We start from the raw sequence: 7,778 nt of genomic DNA, 5'->3' as shown, positions 1-7,778 counted from the left end.
TGTTATTCTGGAGGATTTTGGTAGCTGGTTATGTGCTACAATAAAACCCCAAGTCATGTTTCTTAAGACATGTAGAATAAAGTGAGTGTGATATTTGAATTATTTTGTTGGAATAGCAGGGCTGCCATTTCAGAAAATAGCTGGGAGAATATTTACTATTCAGATAGCACTAAGTTGGGCAGGCAGAGTAGCTATGGTCCCACCTTTAAAATGTGTAACCGTACTTTACAGTTGAAATATTACAGGAAAATTCTCTGGAGCTGTAAAAAGCATGGGCTGTTCACAACTTGCTCAACAACTCAGGAGAGAGAAGGCACAAACTTCACCCCCTGCTCCATCAAAACATGCACACATTTGGGAGCCACCTGCTTTCACAGTGATGCTTCCTTCACCAGCAAACCTTCACATTTTCCCCTTGTGAATCATTGTGTGACAGTGAATCACTGATGATCTCCAGGTCCAAAAATAGGGCTGGGCACAGAGAGAGGCTGGGGTAGGAGCCACCTTTCCTATGCTCAGCCCTGGCTCTCCCAAGCAACAGTGAGCCCGCTGTTCAGCTCCAAGCACCCCAGATCTCCTGGGAGCAATCACCTTTCCCTGCTGCACGGCTATTTCTGCAGCACGGCGCTCACAGAGCCGCATTAGCATGCGGTGGAGTTTGCACCCCGGGTAATTATGGTTTTCTTTGTCACAGTGAATCACTGCATGTGAAATTACGGCAATTTCCCTATGCAGAGATGTAGTTGATAAATCAAAGCTGCTTACTAGATAATAGCCGTGCTTCAGGTGGCTCCCAAAGAAAAGCTGCCTTCCAAGCAATGGCTCAACCTCAAAGCCTTCATGCCTAAGCAGAGAAAAACTCAGAGAAAACTCAGCTCCTGTCACTGCTGTCTGTAAGGTTAGCACACTCTCAGCCACTGCAGAGTCTACTGTGAAGGACAGAAAAACTGCATCTGCCTGGTGCCAGCCCCTGTGTCCTGTCTCCAAATGTTATTATTTCTGCATCACATTTTCTCCTTTAAATTTCCTTCCTATTTTGATAAGCAAGTCTTTATTTTAGACCCTCAATTTCCATCCTAATCAGTGCTTCTCTAAGACCCTCTAACCCACTTAAATTGCGTCTGCTAAGAAACTCTGATGGCTATTGTTTATATCTTTCCTTCTTTCTTTGAGTCCACCCACTGGCGCTTCCTATATCAAATTCCAATTTCTTGCACTTAGTTTCAAGGCTCTTGACAACTCTATCTTTCTTGTCTTGTCTATTACTGCATTTATCAACTTGTTAGTATTTTTGAAGCACCCAGAAACCATGGTAATGACTGCCACAGAGAAGCTCATGAGGAAATTAATCATTCTGCTTCCATTGTAGGACTTGAATCCTGTGCAGTAAGTAAGGCTTGGAGTTCAAACTTCAAAAGAAATCTCCACCAGCTCATCATTAATTCATCAGTCTCTACCTCCTGCACCAGATGAGGCAGAGGTCCTAAGGAAAAGAAAACAGTAAGAGAAAGAATGAACTGAAATCTGCACTCCATACCTATGCAAAAAGAAGTGGCATTAAAACTACATGTGCAATGGAACTCTGGTATTTCCTAACCACGGAGTGCTCAGTGTTCTGAAATCTGAAGTTCCCTTGAACAACTTCCCCTGTCTGAAATGGTACATCATGGCCCAGAAAAGGTATCAAAGTAGAGGTGATCACTGGGCTTCCAGGTAAAGACACAACTGGTTTTGGGTGGGATTCAGCCTGGGATTGAGGTGTTAAATTTGGTGTCTGACCATAGGGTACACAATCCCCCAGGGAAATCTGGTCCATGCAGTCAGTGCAGCAGGGGCAGCTCTGCTCACCCAACAGCCAACACTTCTGCTCTGCTGAGGAGCCCTGGGGCTGCATGGCCCCTCAGAGCAGATCTTCATGGATTACAACAATGCAGGCACCTAGAGAAGCCTAGAAAAGTCATAAAATAAAATCAAATGTTCACAGCTAAATGCACAGCCTACACTGAACTGAGACTATCTTTCTCCTCTTTTTCTTGCTGCACCATTTTTTTCTCAGACTGCAAACTTCACAGTATTTAACCTGAGCCATTGAAAACACTGCATGCAAGGACTCATGCTGGCCAGATAATTTGGGCCCTACCACAACATAAACATTGAATAACATTAGTTGCAACACCACCATCACTTTCATTTTCCCTTTAGATGTAACACCACCATCACTTTCATTTTCCCTTTAGATGTTCCCTTTAGGTAGGATTTGTTTGCAGCTCTTCAGCCATCATTTCAGATGCTGTGGGTAGCCTGTCTGGCCTCCAGCTGCTGCTCCAGGTCTCACCTGGATCCTGCCAGCCTTCTCTACACAGATGCCTCAGGTCTCCCAGGACACACTGGGCACCACCTTGTGCCCTTGGCCCATCTCACAACAGACACCAGCATGAGGGAAAAGCTGTCAGAGACCTGATCAGCTGCTGTGAACAATTTAACTGGGAAATGAGCAATATTGGAAGGTTTTGGGGTTGAATGGACCTTTACAGGTCACCTAGTTGAATCCCACTTCAATGAGTAGAGATGTTACCATGCAGGATCTGGCCAGTAGATAAATGGCTTTTCAGGGAACTTATCTTGGCAGCTTCCCAAGGGTTGCTGTCCTGGGGCACCCTTGGACCATGTGCCTGCCTCCATCTCCTCATGCAGAGAACACAGGCACCCACCCTCACCTTTTTGGCAGCACTCTCTGAAATAAGGATCAGATTTATCACCAGTTACTGTAATTGACCAAATTCCCACTGACAAAGCTGCAGTGAGTGGCTGTGTGTGCCCATATGGCCCAGAACTACTGTGTGGCATCCAGGATATTTCTCACATGCTGCAATTAAAGTTTTTGGGAGTAGAGGATAAACAGAGTTTGTGAGTATTTCACCAAGACAGAAGTTCACTGGAACAGAGAGACCCCTGGACTTGACAGGACTCTGCTTTGGCTGCCAGCTCTTTCAAGCTTGCAATATTTAATGTTTCAATAGGTGCATGTTTCTGACCTCTGTGTTTATTAAACACATTGAAATTTCTAGCCTTCATGGAGAGAAAAAGTCTATAAACAACCTCACCAACCATAGATGTTTAAGGCAGTGAAAGGAGCAATCTACTAGAATGGTACTACAGGCTTGGGCTTGACTTGTCTTTGGTTTTCTTTGGGGCATTGTATTATTTTTGCTAGGTTGAGTTGGGTGTTCTGGGATTTTTTTTTGTTTTTAATACAACACTGACACTATGACTTAGGAAGCTGGACCTGATGTCAGGCCTCTGTGAGGTTTGAAAGGCCTGCATAAAGTTTGCACCTTTACTGCCTGCCTGCTGTTGCCCTGTGTTTGCTCCAGCCAGGACCCATCTCCTGTCACACAGCCCCTCTGCTGCATTTGGGGCAGCACACTAAGCCTGGCTAAGGACTTGCACTTGCTGAAAATTTTCAAAAATATAGAGAAACTAGCTAGCACAGTGCTCTGAGCAAAGACCTTAAAGGTTCTGCACTCCTGACAGAGCTGCCTTAGGATTACTTATTTTCACTCTGGTAGCAGTAGCCATAAAAACAGAGCAAGGAGAGCAGGGACCCCTCCTCATACCCAAGTTTATATCAGTTCTTCCTCTTGTGCTACACCCTGAAATCCTTCCTGAGTGTCAAGGGGAGAGGGGATCAGTGACAGAATGATTCCATTCAAACAATGCTGGCGGCTAAAGTATTTGCCTGGGGAGATGAGGGCTTAACTGACTGGCCATTAAAGTTTCATGCAATCCCTGCTCTCAAGAGAGCAACTCTCAGCTGCTCACAGCTCCACAGAAAGCACAGACACAGAATAAGGACATGAACCAGAAAGGTATTTTAGATCCATTAGTTATAATTTACACACCAATGACATACAGCATAAAGACAAAATATACAGATCTTCATATATATGTACATTGATCAACACAGTGCACGATTTAAAGTTATGTTACAATCAAGTGTACAATTTTAAATATGGCTTTATAAACTAGTAATAACAGTGCTAAAATAATGTATGTCTCGTGTAGTTCATAGACAAACAACATAATGCAGCTGCAGCATCAGAGTCCCCATTTAGAAATGAGTTGCTTCATTTTGTTAGTTAAACCTTGTACACTGCAGCTAGCTGGATATATCCCTTGCCCATATACATCTACATATACTTTATTCTTGCTGGATTGCACACCCCTGTCTTTGGGACTTGCATGCTTCAAGTATCCTGAAAAATAAGAACTTGTACATTTGAGGAAAGATAAGTCAGAAGAACAAATTAAGAAGTGAGAGAAGAACACACACAATCATAGTGCCCAGTGAAAATACCAATGTGACCAGTGCAGACAAAAAAAGCACTTTTTTTTTAGGGAGCTTAAAAAAGAACAACAGTCACATCTTGTTTGCCTTACTGCCCCCATTAAAGCAAAATTTTACTTAAGTATAATTAGACAGGAATGAGAGAAGTGGTGAATTCGGGGTCACTTGGAAGCTCTGTTGGAAACTCCGGCACCGCTGAAGCAAATGGCACTTTTGTCAACAACTTCAAAGTGGAGCAGGGTTTTATTTATTCCACAAAACTTGAATGCCTTTTGGAAGCATATGTTTCAGCTGTAACTTGTTGAGCTGAATGTGTAAATCATTACATGAAATCCCACAAACCTTTTTATGTTGAAGTCTGACCAAAAGCCCGTAAGGATCTCCTTGGCCTTGAAAAACCTAGGAGTGGTGCAACCAGGACTCAGAACCAAGGGTTTAACACTGTAGTGACGCACAGTGCTTTCAGTGACTGGCATTCCTGTGCTGTACACAGACTAACACCATTTAACATTCCAAATTGCTCAAGAGAGCTGCAGAAACCTCTGCCACGAAGTATTTCACACTGGGGCACCTCCACAGGGAATGAACAGAGAAGAAGCCCTCCCCAATGGCCATCAAAGAGAGGATTGCCCCAAACCAGTGAGATGGAGCCGATTCCTGTTGCAACCTTCTCTCCACCAAGGCAAGGCTGTGGAGACTGGGGTGACTGCCCTGAAAATTGAATGCACATGTGCACTGTGGGGGAACAGCTTCCCTCCACAGGACACCAGAACAACAGCCCACACTCACCAGCAGGCTCAGAGCTCTGCTCACTGCCAAGGCTCACTCCCAAACAGACCCCTGGCTCTGCAGCTCAGCCACAGGATGACAGCAGGCTGTGCCCCATAGGGGCCACAGCTACCACAATGAGCCCCTGCACAGCCTACCCAGCACTAAGGAATACCCAAGGCACAGCACACATGGATGCCCCAAAGCACAGATGAACTGCTGAAAGCCACTGCAGCCATTCAGAGTTACCTCTATTCCTCTGGTTCCATGGGATTAAACACTACAACCTGCATGCTGCTCTGGATCACAGCTGCTGTGATGGCCATGGTATGGCCATGACTCACACCTATGGGTACCCATTTCCATATCCCAGCTACTGGATCATCCAATTTAATAATGCATTTAGAGAGCATAATTTGCTTCATTAGTATCACATGCCTAAATCATAATTCTGCAGTATTTGGGGAGGGAAGGAGGGTTAGGCCAAACAGCTACTTGTCAAAAAACAGCTTCAAATTCTTATTCAAACATCTAAGGACAAGACCCACTTGAATTCATACCCTGCCACAGAAATTTCACTTGGTGAGCTGCCCTGCATAAATCTGCACATAACACGCTTTTCCAGCAGGCAATATTTTGTAAGGCTTAGCATCTGACAGATACAGGCCTTTCAAGGAAAACAGTATGAAACTGTCATGATTACTTGAGCAGACATCACTGACAAAAGCAAATTTGTGCCTGAACTGTTGCTGCAGAAATATTTCAGGCAGTATTTTTTCAAAGAGAATATAGATCTGGAGGGACATTGCCAAGGTTTTAAAGATCAAAATGTGTTACTTGCAGTGCTATAATTGGATGGAAACAGTCCTCCAGATCTGAAACATCAGGTTCAGTTTGGTTTTTAAACCAAACACCACATTTGCAGGATTTCTGTAGGACCTATACATCCCAGTGCCTGTTTCCCCCACTCGGTAACAGTGAGCTCTGCTGACAGAGCCAGTGAGACCAACAGGGGTAAACAAATCCCTTCTGACATGACAGAGTGTCACACAGTCAAACACTGCCACTCACATGGAAAAAACCAACAGACTGCTTCAAATCTAACTCCACTGGAAATGCAGGGCTTGCTTTGAACTCCTGTTCTCCAAGTGAGGGGCAGAGCAATTCCTCATTCCTTTAAAGCAGCACTATGGAAACACAAAGGCAGTACTCAGCCTTTGTCAGGATTTAGGGTCAAGTAACCAGGAGGAACAGTGCTGTCTCCTCACTAGGATTTGGGCTGTGCTCCAGCTCATAAGCAGGGCAGGGGTCTCACCCAGCCAGTGCAAGAGTGGCCCCTAAACCCCTCCTAACATCACCCCACAGTGAGTTTCTGGCTGTGGCAGACGGATCTGCAGCCAGGGAAAAACCTTCTGTGTTCTGTGTCACCTCAGACATGATGTCCTGGCATCCATCAGCCTCCAGCTCCTGGCAGGGGCCGCTATCCCAGCTCACCTGGCAACCCACAGCTGTCCCCAGCAGTTTCATGGCTGCAGAGACACCTGCTGACCCCCAACCTCCACAGCAGCACCATCAGCATCTCCAGCATCCCTACAATGGACTCGCTCAAATTTTCATCAGGGAGGGAGGAAAAAAAAAGAAAAAGGAAAAAAAAAAACCAAAAGAAAAATTAAGATGCCCTCTATTTTTAGTTCTGTACTGCCCCTCAGCATTAACATTAAAAATAGATATGATGGAATGGAAAAAAAAAAAAAAAGACTGCAGGACTAAGAAAACATTGTTCTTTTAGCAAAATTTTGGAAAGTCAAAAACAATTGCTCCCTTTTTAAGAAAACACATCCTTTTTTTTCCCATGCAAACCAAAATACCAAAATAAATGAACACTTTTTAATTTCTTTTTTTAAACTTTTTGCTTGTTTGTTTCCCCACAATTTACCAGCTTTCAAAAGAAAATGCATGGATTAAATCCTTTTAAAGGATTTAAATCCTTTTAAAGAGGTCTGACCATCCTTTAATGGTCTTTTAATGACTGGGACTCATCTGCTGCAAGCACACCTTGCAATGCTGAACAAATGGAGAAAGCACAGCCTCAAACATGCATCAGTAAATGACTGAGAACATCTCCATCAGAATTTCCAACACACTAATGATTTTAAATAGGAGCTTTTTGGTGCAGATTCCTTTTATTAAGAATATCAATTACCTACATTTTTGCAGATAAAATCTCTCCTGATTTTGCCATGGAGTTACCGAGGCCATCACCTCTGCACTTTCAAGCCCAAGACTTCTCTTCTTGTGCCCTATTTTTGTGCTTAGTTTCCTGAGAAGGGTCCCAAGTAACTGGATGTTATCTTCCCCCTTGGTTTTGGTTCACTTTGCCATTCATACTTGCCCACAACATTGACTGGAATAAGGCTCCAAGGACGTGCCTAGGGAATTGTGGAAACAGGAGCAAATTCACACCAAACTTGTCAGCTCTCACTGCAGGAGCTCCATGCATGAACAGACCTGGGGTTTCAGCGCAGACAAAGGTGTCCCTGCTTCCAAAGTCAAGGCTCACTCCAAGTTTCCCAGAGCAGGCACTTTCCCCTGCAGGAGGCACTCCAGGATCCTAAGGAGCAAGCTATTCTTTGAGTGCTGGAGGTATTTCAAGCTCCAGACT

The sequence above is a fragment of the Zonotrichia leucophrys genome, chromosome 3 (assembly GCF_028769735.1).
Source record: "Zonotrichia leucophrys gambelii isolate GWCS_2022_RI chromosome 3, RI_Zleu_2.0, whole genome shotgun sequence".
In the NCBI taxonomy this organism is placed as follows: domain Eukaryota; kingdom Metazoa; phylum Chordata; class Aves; order Passeriformes; family Passerellidae; genus Zonotrichia; species Zonotrichia leucophrys.
This window is presented reverse-complemented; position numbering follows the sequence as displayed.